Raw genomic sequence first — 14413 nt, forward strand, 5'->3', positions numbered from 1 at the left:
CAATGAGCTTGCTTTCTTGAGCTGTACAGCTTAAACACTCTTAATATTATACAGTACATGTTTCATGAAAACAGCATGTACTGAAGTATGTATCTGTAGTAATGTAACCATGAATACATAAACACCATCACAGAAGTCAGAAGAAGGATGCAGTTTTCCTCTTGTTCTCAATGATTGGCAGCAGTAATGGGCTGGAAAAGTAGTAAGAAAAAGTAAATTGGCTCATCAATAGTCAATGTAGAAACTATTTTTTTACTTAGGCACCCATTTGGGGTATTATTATGCATGTCCTTTTTTGTCAGAACTATTGCTTCTTAGGATGGTATCAAGTGCTAGTAAAATTTGACATCAGTTTTCATGAGACCTCAGGACACCTACTTGTGCATGCAAAACTCTCCAATTCTCAGACATATTTGTCCTGCAACTCCAAACCCCTGTACATTTAAGTCACTTTATTTCCAATAATATGTTATGGCCAGATTTTCTGGGTTTTTTTTGTAAATGTGAAGAGAAGTGGATTGTACTAAAAGTACTTGAAAGCAGGTGGAAACTTAATTGCAAATATTAAGAGGGTCTCAAGGTACAGGTATTGCACTTGGCTGTTAGGAATATCTGGAATCTTACTGATAGTAAGTCTGTAGCTGTGAGAAATGCAAGCATTGTGGAAACTATTTTCTTCTTAGAAGGCAGACTTTAAATCGGGGGTGCGGGGTGTTCACAGTTCTTAGCTTCTGACACTTTTTCATCGTGAATATCAAGAGCTAGCATTTGGCAAATGAAGACTATGTGATATATCTTTTTAGTGCTTATGCCTATTGAGCATTTTCTGTGCTCGCTTGTGAAATCACTTATATGTCTCTGAACTATTTGTTGCTGTTTTTTCAGGTAATGCTTGACCTTTTAATCATTCCATCATCTCTTTGTTTTTGCACTGATGCTGAACTGTCAGGCTTGGTGCCTTATACATTGCTTACAGTACAGCACACCATCCACATTTTTATAGAAACTGTTGAAATTGCATGATTCCTCTCACTTATGTGCTTGGCAGCAGTTCCTTCATGGGTATAGCTGTTGTTTTTCCTCTCTACTGAATGTTCTAGCTCTTGCAGTGTCAGTTCCTTTACCAGCCATCTGTCTTGCTGGCTCGCTTGTTATCTTAAAAGCTCTCCTTCTCAGACGAGATGAAAGTCCTAGTGAGTATACCATCAGCTGCTAATTTTTTATTCAGAAGCTTTTAAAACAATTGTTGCTGCCCACAACTACCCTATATTTCAATCCTTTCTATTCAGTCATTGGCTTTTACAGTTGCTTTCTTCAGCTTCCTCCTTCTTCTAGGTTCTTTCACAACTTCTTTGTGTATCACTTCTTTTCCTGAAATTTTTAGAGTAATTTTCTTCAGTTTGACAATGTAGCTTGTCCCTGAATTCTGTCTGGAAAGTGCATGTCTGAATGCAAGGCAAATCTAATCCAGTTGTTTGTTGTTTCCCAGTAATTCTGTTCTTTAAAATCTCTGAAAGAGGTATCTAAATACTTTCAGATATTACAGAAGTCACGTAATAGCTCCTGAGAAATATAAGATTGATATATTTTCTCAAGAAGTTAGAGAACAGCTTCTTTGTAGCAGTATCCGTATCAGAGATGGGATAGATTGTCTTGTTCTCTAGCTGGCATATTGCTAAACAATGTAGCAATTTTTTTGATGAAAAGTTCTATTTGCTTGTAAGCTGGTCAGGCCTAGATACAAAATTGCTTTATGAAGACCCGAGTGTATAGTATCCCTTATTATAGTAGCAGTTTGTTTTATTTTTGTACACTATACCTGCTTTATGATCTGCCAATAGCTAAAGTTCATTTGGTGTCTAGAGCATTATAAACCACTACTTGGTGTTAGTGCAGTTTTCAGGGGTAGAAATGAATCACACAGATAATAATAATTTCAATAAAGACAGAGGCATACCAGATTTATTTTTTTTTTAATGTATATTGGTAAGCCTTTCTCAGACCTCCTGCTCCTTTCCTGGACAAATTCAAATGTTGTTTATTGGTAGTGCCAATTAATCAGCCAAACATCTGTAGCTGGCAGCTGTCCTCATGAAGAAGGCCCCAGGAGATTAAAACTCCTGGGACACTGATCTGCATGTTAGATGTTACTGTTTGTCATCTTCTAAGGGTCTTTCATACTTACTGTTTCTTAAAGAAAACTGAATGTGCTTATAGTGGTAACTAATAACTAATAAGCTGGATTTTATTTCCCCACTAAACTTAAGACCTCCAGGGTAAATTCAGACCTGTCATTTAATACCTCTAGTGAGGGACTGTCTATGTGAGAAAGCTTTGTTTCCAAACTAAACCACTGCAGCTGAAACAGGTCTTCTCCCACTGTGATGCTGTTACACTGGTAAACGTGTAACACATAATAATGTGTTTGTAATAGATTGGTCTGTTCTGGGCTAGGAAGTTAAAGCTATATTACTGGTAGTAGAAGTTATGCTAGTATACTAATTCCAGTGGTACAGAAAAGCTTGTAGTCTTACTTAAAGTTACACAGTGTCTTTCCTGCATTGCCCGGGCCTTTTTTGTGTAGTTTTTGTACACAGAAACAGTCAAGTAAGACAGCAGCATGGAAGAGAGTGAGAGTGTAAATTGATTTCTTTTCTGTCTCTCTCTCTCGGGCAAGTCAGCTTCCTGCTCCCAGGATGTGATTTGCAATAAGAAGGCTATTCGGTGCTGCAGAAGTTGTCTCCAAAACCCTATTAAGTGAGGTTCTCAAGTGTGGTCATGACAAGCCTTATGATTAAGTATGACCATGAGAGGAAGATGAATTTGAAAATATCCAGAAGTCTGCAACTATGAACTGGTAACTAATGAACTTTTCCTCTCATTAAGTGAAGCTGCAGATATCTTATGCTAAAAACAGCAAGTAGCCAAACCCAAAAAAGCTGCAGACAGAAGCTGGTGAGCTACAACTTATTATCCTTCCTTGTTACTAGAATGTACTCTGTAGCCTGGGTTCAAACCAAGCATTGTCCCATTAATATTAGGGAATGTCATCATTGTTAGGTGAACACACTGCCTGTGTTAATTTACTGTGCTGGAAATAAGAAGTAAACTTGCTACAGAAGAATAAAACTATTCACAAGGATATGATTGCAAGGGTATTTTAAGAGCAGACAAAATCCACTTACGTGCTAGACTGGAAGGAGCTAGCTGCTACTTAGCATCCTATTAACTAAAAGGAATCTCTCAATTAAATCCATCTGAAAAAAAGAAAAATCATTAAGCCTCACAAGATTTCAAAATGTTGTGCTTTAAATAATCTGTTACCAAAGAGTATTCCTGCTAACAGACCAGTCAAAATTTGAAGTGTGAAGTGAATAAAAACTTAATTTTTTCATTAGGTTAATAAAATATTTCCATCATGGAAAATACAGAGACTTCAGCTTCATCATAGTTTTTACATTGTATTCTAATTAAATGGATTTACATTTTATTAAAACTATCTTGTCACACTTTGTTACCAAGACATGCTCATCTGCAACATCCTACAGTAATAGAAACATCACTGTGTAGAGTTTATTAATCTTTTTCATATTTTCTAAAATAAGGCAGGTTGTTCTATTCACTTACAATGTGTTCAGTAAGAAGTTAGATTAAGTTACTTTCCATATTTTGTAAAAATAAACGATATAACTTGTGTTGTGGCACAGACATAGAAACTGCATATAGGTAAGTTCTGAATGGAGAAATCTGGAGCTGGGCCCTGCAGCATTGTCAGAAGTAGCTCTTCAGGGGCAGATTATGAAATTAGAGCTGTAATCTCTGCTTGACATAGAGTTAATATGCAGCCTTTCCAGGGCTGAAGCTGTTTACTGGTTCTTCCATCTGTCAGGATTTTCCTAGCTTCCATGGGAAAGAAATACATACATCTGAAACTGAGATTGCATAGAGGAAAGCTTTATTTGTGGGTATGTTATGGAACCCTTTCTAAGAATTGTAGGTAGCTGCTGGCAGACCACCAGGTGAAGGAGTGAATGGATGTAGTGAAAGCAGTTATTTACAATAACTAATACAATAACTAAAAAAATTAAAAATCCTTTTTTCCCCTCTTTGATGTAACACTTGAGACTTGTTTGTGTGAAAGAAAATAGTGGGAAAAATAACAGTCAGAAGCATTAAGACTTGAGGAGAATGATTGTCCTGAATAGCAACCTACATGGGGTTGGTTGGTTTGTTTTCTTATTTTAGGACTGGGCTTAGCTTTTTCTTTCTGAGAGAGTTTAGTATGCAATGTCTGCAAGGCTAATGTATAAACCAAACTTGAAGGACCTTACCATTGTGAACTAATGACATCAAGCATCATATCAGCTGGCAGAGATGAACTATTCATATTTGTTGTAAGTTACTTGCATAGACTGTCTTGGAAAGTCAGAACAGTGAACACATGAAGGAATACTTTGTGCTGACCTAGTGATCTGGTAAGGTAGTGCTCTGCACCCACAGATTGACTCTTGTGTTCCATAGCTGCTTCTTGCAGGGTCAAAACAGAGACTAATGTAATTAGACATGTGCATCAGCAGCCTGTGTGCTGTGTGTCAGAAACTTTCAGTAGCAGTTTCGATGTTCAATAAAGATTTATCTGTGCCTGTACCTTTTCACCTTATGTACCTTGGATACATTACTGGTTTGCTTTGGAAGACATAAAGAGGAGAACATTGGGCTAAAGCTGGAGGTTCTGAGAAGTGATCAGAAGGCTGGCTTTTATTATAGAAAGCTGGAGTTATCTATTTCTGTCACTCATGTTATTTGAAAATTAATAGTTTAACAAGGAAGCTGAAATGTCAAATTCAGAGCCTTCTCTCGGTGAATAAAAATCATTTTATTCCCAAGATATGCCCATCCATTTACAGCAGTACACAATTGGAATTAGGTCTGCCAGTCTGTGGTAGCCAACTTCTTGTGCTTCATTTCCATTGTATGTTGTTCTTTCAAAGGAATGCTTATCATATAGCTGATACCCTGGCAGCAGCTAGAGTAATCTACATAATTGCACCTTATCAGGACAGGTTTTTTCAGCAATTTTTCCACCTTTGGTGTGGGAGTAAGAAAAGTTTCCCCAGGACTAGAAACAATGAAGTGCTGGTTTTGGATTATACAGTCATCTTTACTTTTGCATTGTCTTGCAATGTTTGAAGGGTACACACAGCTTAAAGCTCTATAGAGCTCTAAATTTCATCATGAAAAATGACGGTATCCTCTATGCATCCTCTATGACTAGCAAGAATCCTCATCTCCAATGTATGTCAGCAAAATATGCATCCTTCTGCTCAGGAATTAATTATGGGCACTAACTGTCGGGGTCTCGTCCTCCCTCTCTTTCTCGCTGAAAGAGGCATTAAGGGATTCCAACATGGATTTTATCCTCCTTTCCTTTATGAGGACAGGAGAACACAAACTTCTCTCTAGCCTCTGAATAGATTTACTAACATATTCCAGCCCACACAGAAATAATAACATTAACAAGATTCTTAACTTTCTTCATTAGTCTCTACCAGTTCTTCAGCTTGGATAAGAGATTCCTGTCTATGTTTTGTTTTCTAGAGTCTCCCTGTCTTTTCTTTCTGCTGGTAGGGTCATCAGTGGAGTTCAGCTTTGAGCTGGATGAAGCGCTTCTATAGAAAAAGCTATGAAACTCTGATCTTTCATCTGTATGGCAGTACTGATTTTACAGAAGTAACTGTGCTGAGGAGTCAGAACTGATTACTTTTTCTTCCAGCCTGTGATATTTGAAGTGTTTCAGGGCACACTATTTTAATGTGTCTTCACTTCACTTGTCATTTCTCACTGAGACAGAATTTTTCATTGTTTTCAATATCGCTGACAGTTCTGCACAGCAATATGGAAGAGGTGGAGTAGCCTGTATAGAAAGCTACAGCCCCTCAACCAATAGCTGCTAAATTTTTGAACTCTGCCTTTTCTCCATCCAGTAACTGCTTGGTAAAGAAAGAAAACAGTTACTCAACTTCCGAGTGATCGTGAGTCTTTCTGCTAGCCTCTTTGCAGTTACCCTAAAGGAGTCTATGCATTTTTAACTCCTTTTCCAACATGGCTTTGTCAATGTTTGAGTAAGTGAAGGGAGTAAAGTGACTATTTAAGTCCTCTTTTGGCAGAGAGGAGATTAAAACAAGACATCCTGCTTAAAAGTGAATAGCTTCTACTGTACTTGAAGCACAGTAAAGGTGGGAAAGAACAACAACAAAAAAAACCCCTGTGTTGAAGCAAAACTGTTAATCAAATGTTAACGTGCTTAGAAATAGTCAAGAGGGACAGATGGAATCCTGTGATTATCTCTCTCTTCTCCTTGAGCCAGTTTTAAAAATATATTAAAAGATCATGTACTTCTGAGTGACAGATACGACTTGTCACTTTAGAGGTTATTTTTGCTATTGTTAATACTGAAATAGATTGTGCTTGAGTTGCAGTAGTTGACAGAAGTCTTAAGTACCACAGAGAAGATACTTGCCTTGCACTTATTATCTCAGCTTTCAGACTTAAGAAGCTGTATGTGGTTAAACTTTGAAATTATGGAATAGTAATAGAATCCTGTCCAAGTTGATGCCTTTTTAACAAGGAATGGAGTAGGGGGTGGTGTGATTGTACACTAAACACATGTTAAACTTTTTCCTTAAGGGTATTCTTTAAGACAGCATTCAGCTACCCAGAGCAGTGCATAGGACATGATCTCTGCAGCTCGCACTGAACTCATAGTGCATCCTGTGGTATTTTTCCCATGAGACAATGATACAAGCCTAAGCCTTGATGTACTTCATATGTAAATCAGAACTTCTTAGCTTATGTTGTCTAATTGTAACCCATTGTCTGGTAACATATTTCTGGAGTAAACATAATCTTGATTATCTGAAGAATATGAATTTCTAATTATCTCAAAACTGATCAAAGTTGTTAAATCTTGTACTAATTCTGTATGAGCTATCAGGTCACATGCTAGTTTCCAAAGTGCAAGTGTCAACAGGCTCTGTAGGATTTTTAACAAAGGGCACCTTTAAGAATGATTTTCCGTATTTTTAGGATGCCAAATTAATGTTTATCTACTCTGTATTTGCAATGCTGAAATTTTAATGCACTTCCAAAGCAAAGATACCAAACCATGTTATGAGAGTTGTTCTCTACCTGCAAATGTAATCAAGAATAGTCCTTATGTGCAGGCATAAAGCTATGTGGACAGGCAGAGGCTAAACGTCTCATGAGTGGAATATTTCATGTGCATAGATAACTCTTCTTTTATAATGCCTGAGACATCTTGGGTCCAAATCTAAAGAAGACTGTATAACCATCTTAAACTGAAGCTAAGAGAAATTCTGGCTGTTTCAAAAATGTTAAAGAATTTCACCCTGTGTGTTTCATATGGAATACCTAAGACGGCTGTAATTGCAAGTTGCATTTTTTTTGAGGATGAGTAGCAAGAGGTTTAAAATAAACCTGTAACTTCTTGATAGCAGCTTCAGACAAATCTCCAGAAAAGCAAAAAAGAAACCTGAAGAATGATGGAATAAGTCATCTTGTGCAGTTCTTATGAACAGGCCTAGTCCAGGCACATCATCTATGCTATCTGTAGAATAGCAGGTGAGTGAAGAATTCAAACAACGAAGTAGCATTTAACCTGAAGCCTAGTAGGCCAGCAGCCAGAGGGAATAATCATCACACAGACAGTACAGCAGGCATGCTGCCCAGGCATCCACTCCCATTAAGGAGACTCACAGGCAGAGTGCTTTCCTTCTGTGCTTGTTACACCTCAGGCTTGTAGCACAAGATTCAAGACTGAGAGATTTCTCAGTCTCCCTCACCTTCACTGAGACTTTCTATAATCATGAAGTTGCTTGCTCCTGCTTTGACTTAAGAGGATGTTTGCTGGTCACTTCATTAAGGTATGGCAGCATTCTGCCTGCTTTTAGAGTAAAAGCTGAGTGACCCTGACAGTGTAGCCAACAAAGGGCAATATTTACGTGACCAAAACAGGAATCACCAAAATCTGGTAACTTCCCAGTGGATAAATACAACCTTATGTGAAGGGCTTGCCCTCTATCCCATCTTCTTCCTCTTAACCCCATCCCAATCACTAGAAACAAAGTTGCGTTCTTAGTCAAGAAGGAAAATCTTGTATTCATAGCAATTCTACATAGATACTGTCCTTAAACTGCATGTTTCTCAGAAACTAGTTGTTCAAGACAAAATAAAATGGAAGTGAATATTTCTGCACAAATCTTTGTCAGCATTGTATTGTCAGCTCAAATTATGGACTGTTCCTTTTTACAACAATAGCACAATTCAACCATAGTTTAATGTTTTCCCAGATTTTACAGTGAGTTTTGACCAGCGATACATAAAAGTACGTGATTATAGCAATCATACTTGGAGAGCAGCTACAATTTTCTTCTGTTTACTCCTGAGTGTTGCAGAGAACTTACTATAAATGCTTAAAATCTATAGTTAAATATTTGCAAGTTAGGAGCTATACCTTTGAAAATTACTGAGAGTATTACTTGCTACTTGAAGCAAGTCACTGGGGTTGCTCCTTTGAAGTTAGCAGGCCCTCTTGTAAGAGGAAGCAGTTCAGTAACAGCTTATTGCACTGTGCATTTAAGTATCTTCTTTGAAGGGTAGACTTGGGAGTATCATACTATCAATTCAAAGACACAGGGATAAGTAAGATCTAGTTATATTTAATGCCAAGTACTGCTAGAATTCAGGCAGAAAATTGGCACTTTACAATACATAAAATTATTTTACTCTTTCTGGAGTTGTAGAAATTACGTAGGCCATCTCAGACACTATCCAGGGAACAGAACAGCATATTAAAATTTTCTGGGGGTAATACAGGGTACTTTGGTTCTCCTTCATAAAAGTATGTGTCTTGTTACTCTTCCCTCATGCAGATAGCAGTAAAAAAGCACTAGTCTCTGCTTTTCAATAGCACATGCTGATTTTTAACTACAGCATTTTTGTACAGATTGTGCTTATAAGGATTTTTAAATATTTTTAAAAAACCCAACCCCAAACTCAATGCATTGCTGTATAGTGCAATCATAACAGTGGCTCTAATGTTAAAAAATATTTCCAGGTCAGTGTTTTGTGCAAGTCTCTTTGAAAAACAGACTTTTACTTAAGTGTAATGGAAACATTTCCATTACTTCAGCAGTCTACTATAGAAGTTAAAATAAACATTTCCACGAAGAGATTGCAACTTGAGATTTACTGTACTGTGCTGAATGCATGATAACTGGACACAGAAAGTTGCGGTGGATCCTACATCAGAAAAATATTGATTGTTTATTGTCCAAGCTGACAAGTAATTAGTATAAATGTTCTATTTGCAATAGCCTTTAGCGTAAACAACGTCAGGGTAACAGAAGTGTCCTTTTTAAAATATTTTGGGAAGACCAGATCGTTGGCTCTATTAAAAGCATGCTGCACTAGCTTCAGTAGCACAAAGCAGTTTTGTCTTTGCCCTAACTGGCCAGGTAAAAATACAAATCTGGCAGCAAGCACAGAGTCTTGGTTTAGAAATTATGGCAATGTAGGGGTGTGGTCAGAGCATGCTGTGTAGCTCTTCTGATATTTTCGTGGCTTCTCAGGGGCTCTTGCAGGCAGCAGCAACTGAAAATACACAACTGAAAGTCTACAGTGCCCTTCTGGTTAAGACTCTTTCATTCCTACCCAAAAATGAGAACCTATTTTGAGGTTTAACAGTGTCCTGGTATTAAGACTCTTTCATTCCTACCCAAAAATGAGAACCTATTTTGAGGTTTAACAGTGTCCTTTTAAATTAGAAGCAAACTGCCACAGTGGATATTCAGACTGAGTTAGGCAGTGTGTGCTATGGTTACCATCACTAAACAGAGCTAGAGCTGTTAAGATCAAAATGGTTGACTTGTCACTCTGTAGTAATTGTTCCCCATGGAAAAAATTCAATAGCATAGCTTAAATCACACATAGCGGATCACATGCTCTGAGGCTTCTGTGGTGCTGAGACTATAACCAGAGGTAGGGAGAAGCTCTGTCAGGAAATATTTTAATTCTACTGGCAGCGAGGTGAAGCTTGCCTTGCATACAGTCATATGCACAAATTGATTTTTAATTTTACAGTAATGCGCTACTATGATTTTTAACTTGATTTTTTAACTCTGCTTTTAAGGGCCTGATGTTATGCCCTTGCATGTCCAAGGGGCCCATTGGAAGGAGAGGTTTTGGATGTGCAACGACTGTGAGATAGTATCCAATCTGTTCAACTTATTTTTATTACAGTAAAGCACAAAACCTGTTAAACTGAACCCTATATAAAATGAATGCATCCTATCCTGGAAATGAATTACATACATGAACCTTAAAATCATTAGTACAAACCAAAAAAAGTCAAGTCAATGATATACAAGAAGTACTAAGTTTCTATCCAGACTGGAGAATCTTTAATGACATGGGAACTGATGCGAGTCCCATTAACTTGCTTTTAAACATCTGTATTGCTGATCCCAACAGTTGTCTTTCTGACTTTTTCTGGTTTAATACAAGATACAGTAACATGGGGAGCAGGAGATGCCTTATACACAAATGAATTCTTTCTTGATACAGGGCAGAAATGAAGTGTTAAGAGTATGCTAATTAGACTGCAGTTGGGTTTCTAAAGGAAGCAGTTTTTTAATCTTAGTTTGGCTCTTCATTTTATTGTCAAAATCAGCAGAGAAACTGCAAGTTTCTGGTCTGGCTGCATACAGTCTCCTAGGTTAAACTTCTCTTACTGTCTACACCTGAGAAAAGTGCTGAGTTTCCATTTTGCCAGCCTTCCCCTTCCCATGCCACTCTGAGAAATTGTAAATTGACCTGTATTATCAATACAACAAAAAAAAAAAAAAAAAAAAGTACAGCTGCAGCCTTCTCTTTCTAGGGTAAAACGTACGGTCTTTCGATAGCTGAGGAGTACTCACCAATCCTCTGACAACAGAAGCTACTACATGTACAAGCAGTAAAGAACGCTTGCTGCTTGATTATGCATGTTTAGTATGCTTGCTAATTCCCTATTCATCACCCAGCACTAAGAGGAAGCCTGAAGCATCAGGCATAGCAGCACAATGCTTTGCTGTAAATGACTTCATGTAGGATGTAACTTGTCATTTGGCCTTAAATACAGTGGAATTTTTTCCTCCCTTTTCTGACACCTATTCACCGAAGCAGTGTGTACGCCAGTCTGTCTCTAACGTTCTGCTGCTTGCCCTAGCTCTTTGGTGGGACTAGTAATCCACACAGAAATAAGTAAAAAATTATTGCTGTGCATTAAAATTTATACAAGCACTACAGCTAAGGAGGGTGCTCAAGGAAACCATTTTGCAGTCTGGACTACCTTACCTGTACGACAAGCCCTGCCTTTATCTTTTCCATTGCTGAACCATGAGAATAGGAACGTGATTCCAAGAGCAAATTAATATATTTAGGTGGGTTTCTTTTTCCCTACGTATAACCAAGCACGGATATTTGTAGTTCATCAGCCATCCCTCCCTTCTCCTCTCTTCCCTTCCCCACCCCCCGGAAATTAAAATAACGAAACTACTTAAAGAGCATATGCACTGCACCGCTTTGTTCCCCGTGGTCCACCCCGCGGTGCCCGCTCCCCGCCGCACACCGCGCGTCTCCCGCAGCCTCCGGCTCTCGGGCCGGCAAAAGCCCCTGGAGCCGGGCCCCGCCGGCAGCTCGGGGCGGCGGGGGGTGCAATGCGGATGGGCGGGGAGGGAGAGGCTTTACCTGCCGCGTTCCCCCGCGGAGCCAGGGGCGCCTGGAGCTGCTGCATCCACGCCGGGGCGCGGCGGGCGGGCGCTCAGAGCGCCTGGCGGCGGCGGCTGAGCGCCGGAGCCATGGCCGCGCCGGGGAGCGGAGGGAAGGGAGGAGAAGGGAGCGCCGCCGGAGCCGCCGTAAGCCGGGGGGAGACTCAGCACCTGGGCGCTGAACAGCTCCACGGAGCGCCACAGGCGGGGCCGGCGCCGCGCTCCCCGCCCCTGGGCGCGGGAGGGCCGCGCCGCCGCCCGCCTCCCGCCTCGCTACGCGGCGCCGCGGCCGCCCCGCCCCGCTCCCGCCGCAGGCGGGGACCCGGCCGGCGGGCGGCGGCCGAGCAGAAAGGGCGGGAAGGAGCACGCTTCCCAGCCGCCCCCGCGGCGGGAGGAGGCGGCGGCTCTGCTCCCGGGGGCAGCCGGGAGTCGTGGTCCTGTCGCGGGTGAAGCGCCGAGAGCTCGCTGGGGCGGTGCCTCCCGCCGGGCGCCGTGACGGGGGCGGAGGGCGCCGGGCCGGGCCGGACCCCGGGGAGCCGCTGGCCTGGCGCCGCCGCCCCGGGCGGGGCCCGCGCGGGAGGGAGGGAGGGAGGCGCTCGCGCCGGCCGCCTCGGGGCGGGGCGGGGCGGCGGTTTTCGCTCCCTCAGGGCGGCGGGGCTGCTCCTCCTCCTCCTCCTCCTCGGCCTTCCGCCGTGCCCGCTCCCGCACACGGCCTCGCCGCGCTGTTTGTGGAGACTTTCCGAAATATTTGACTGACTTCTTGTTTGTTAGTGTCCTTTTTTCTTTTCCTTTTTTAATCAAAAGTCTAGGACGCTACAGTTCCATCGCAGCGTTAGGGGCTTTTTTAGGTGAGGGGGGAAAAAAAAAAAAAAAGTGCTATTATAGTTCTTACGGTCTTTAAGAAGGTCCCGAAAGCTCTGCTTCCTCCCTCCCTCCCACCAAGATCTGGAAGTTAGAAGAAACGTGCAAGCAGCTAAACAGAGTCAGGACTCTGCCTTGCTAATGAAAAGTACAAAAAATGTATGTAGCAAAAACCAGCATAACCCAATTGCAGCTGGCTTTTAGGAAGGCATCTCTAATACCAATGTTTATACAAGGCTCTTCAGATGGTTATGAAGCATTTTTATGAAGCACTTACAAATGAACTGATACAGTATTTCCAAACAGATTTTCTATTTACTTGCTCATCAAAAGAAAAAAGTCATTATTCAGTGTAGTTTTAATTAGAATTTACACTTTTGATAATGACCACAATAGAAGAATCTTTCAAGAGTTGGGTTTTTTTGAAAAAAAAAAAAAAAAAAAAAAAAAAAGAAAAAAGTTAAGGTTGACAATTTAGAAGTTTGAGCACTAGCTAATCTCTGACCTTGAATTAAGTAGTGTTGAAAGGGGCTGAAGGCTTGCTTGTAGAATCCTGTCTCTTCGGGTTGTATGTGTGCCCCTGCTATTGCTGCTTGAGACCCTGATGTCCAACCATCACCTTCATCTAGAAGGTTTTTTAGCAACTGTACTGCAAGCTTGCAAGCAATATGACAGAAAGCTGGGAAAACCAAATGAAACTATGCAATATGCTTTATCTGTTATGTTAGCAAAACCTTCCTTTGTGTGGTCTTTGTCCCTATGTGGTTTATTCTAAACTAGTGATGCAGGTTTACTGCTTCTTTTTGTCCGTGGGTAGATGTTACAGTGACTTCTCCTCCCCTTTCTGATGCCTGCTTGGATAACTGTTAAATGTAACAGGTTGCCTTGATAGCAACTGGACCACGCAGCCATGTCCTGATGAGCCAGGTCACTTCTGCAGCTATCCTAACGAGGTGAGCAGTTGACACTGACTCTGATATTGCATGTTGCATAGTGATTCTTGGATTTAAAGTACTGTCAGATTTGTGTTTTAAAGGATGCCTGCTCTGCTACTACATTATATGCCACCAGCATGTTTACTCACATTTGATCACAGTGTAAGTAAAGTCTGTGGAATACATACAGCTGGTCGATAATTAGTCTAATCTTTGCTAGGTGATGACTACTAAATTGCTTCCTGAAGTACCTTTCCCAGTGTTTTCACAAGATTCACTTAGATCAGAATTACATATTCTCAGTTCCCTACCTGAACTTTTCAGCATTATACAGTTGTAGCAAACCATATCAAATAAGTTTAAAACAGTATTTACTTTATTGCAACTTTTATTTGACTGAAGCAAATTGTAAGTGTGGAAAGTATTTCTGGAACTACAAGGCAAATGCTTCACTTTGAATAATGACTCTTGAGATTATTAAAAATGAGTTCTTGGTAGAGTACAGAACAACTAATGAAAAACAATTTCTTCTTTTTTGTCATTTCCTTCACATTCAAGTAACAGCAGAACGGAATTCCTCAAAGCTGGGGCTTTGGTGTGCTATTTGAGCTCCCTCTCCAGGAGGCGTGCGCTATATCTGAGACAGCAGGAAACTTGCAGTGATAAAGAGCCTAGCCGAGGTAAACAGTAGAGTTGAGGAAAACCTTCAGTAGTATATGCAGCTGTAGGGCACTCCCAAATTATTACAAGGCCACAAATAAGCAAACCTTTTGGGGCCAATGTGGAGGA

The 14413-nt window shown here is 40.7% G+C and overlaps 1 protein-coding gene across 1 annotated transcript in view; it reads right to left on the reverse strand.

Moving 5' to 3' along the window:
• Positions 1 to 12022, reverse strand: part of SMPD3 (sphingomyelin phosphodiesterase 3) — a 118528-nt gene extending 106506 nt beyond the window's left edge. Inside the window, exon 1 of the mRNA XM_074913670.1 lies at positions 11809 to 12022. The gene's annotated coding sequence lies outside the window, so the exon portion shown is untranslated. The remainder of the gene's footprint in view (positions 1 to 11808) is intronic.
• Positions 12023 to 14413: the final 2391 nt, after the last annotated feature.

The sequence above is a fragment of the Athene noctua genome, chromosome 9, assembly GCF_965140245.1.
Source record: "Athene noctua chromosome 9, bAthNoc1.hap1.1, whole genome shotgun sequence".
NCBI lineage: Eukaryota > Metazoa > Chordata > Aves > Strigiformes > Strigidae > Athene > Athene noctua.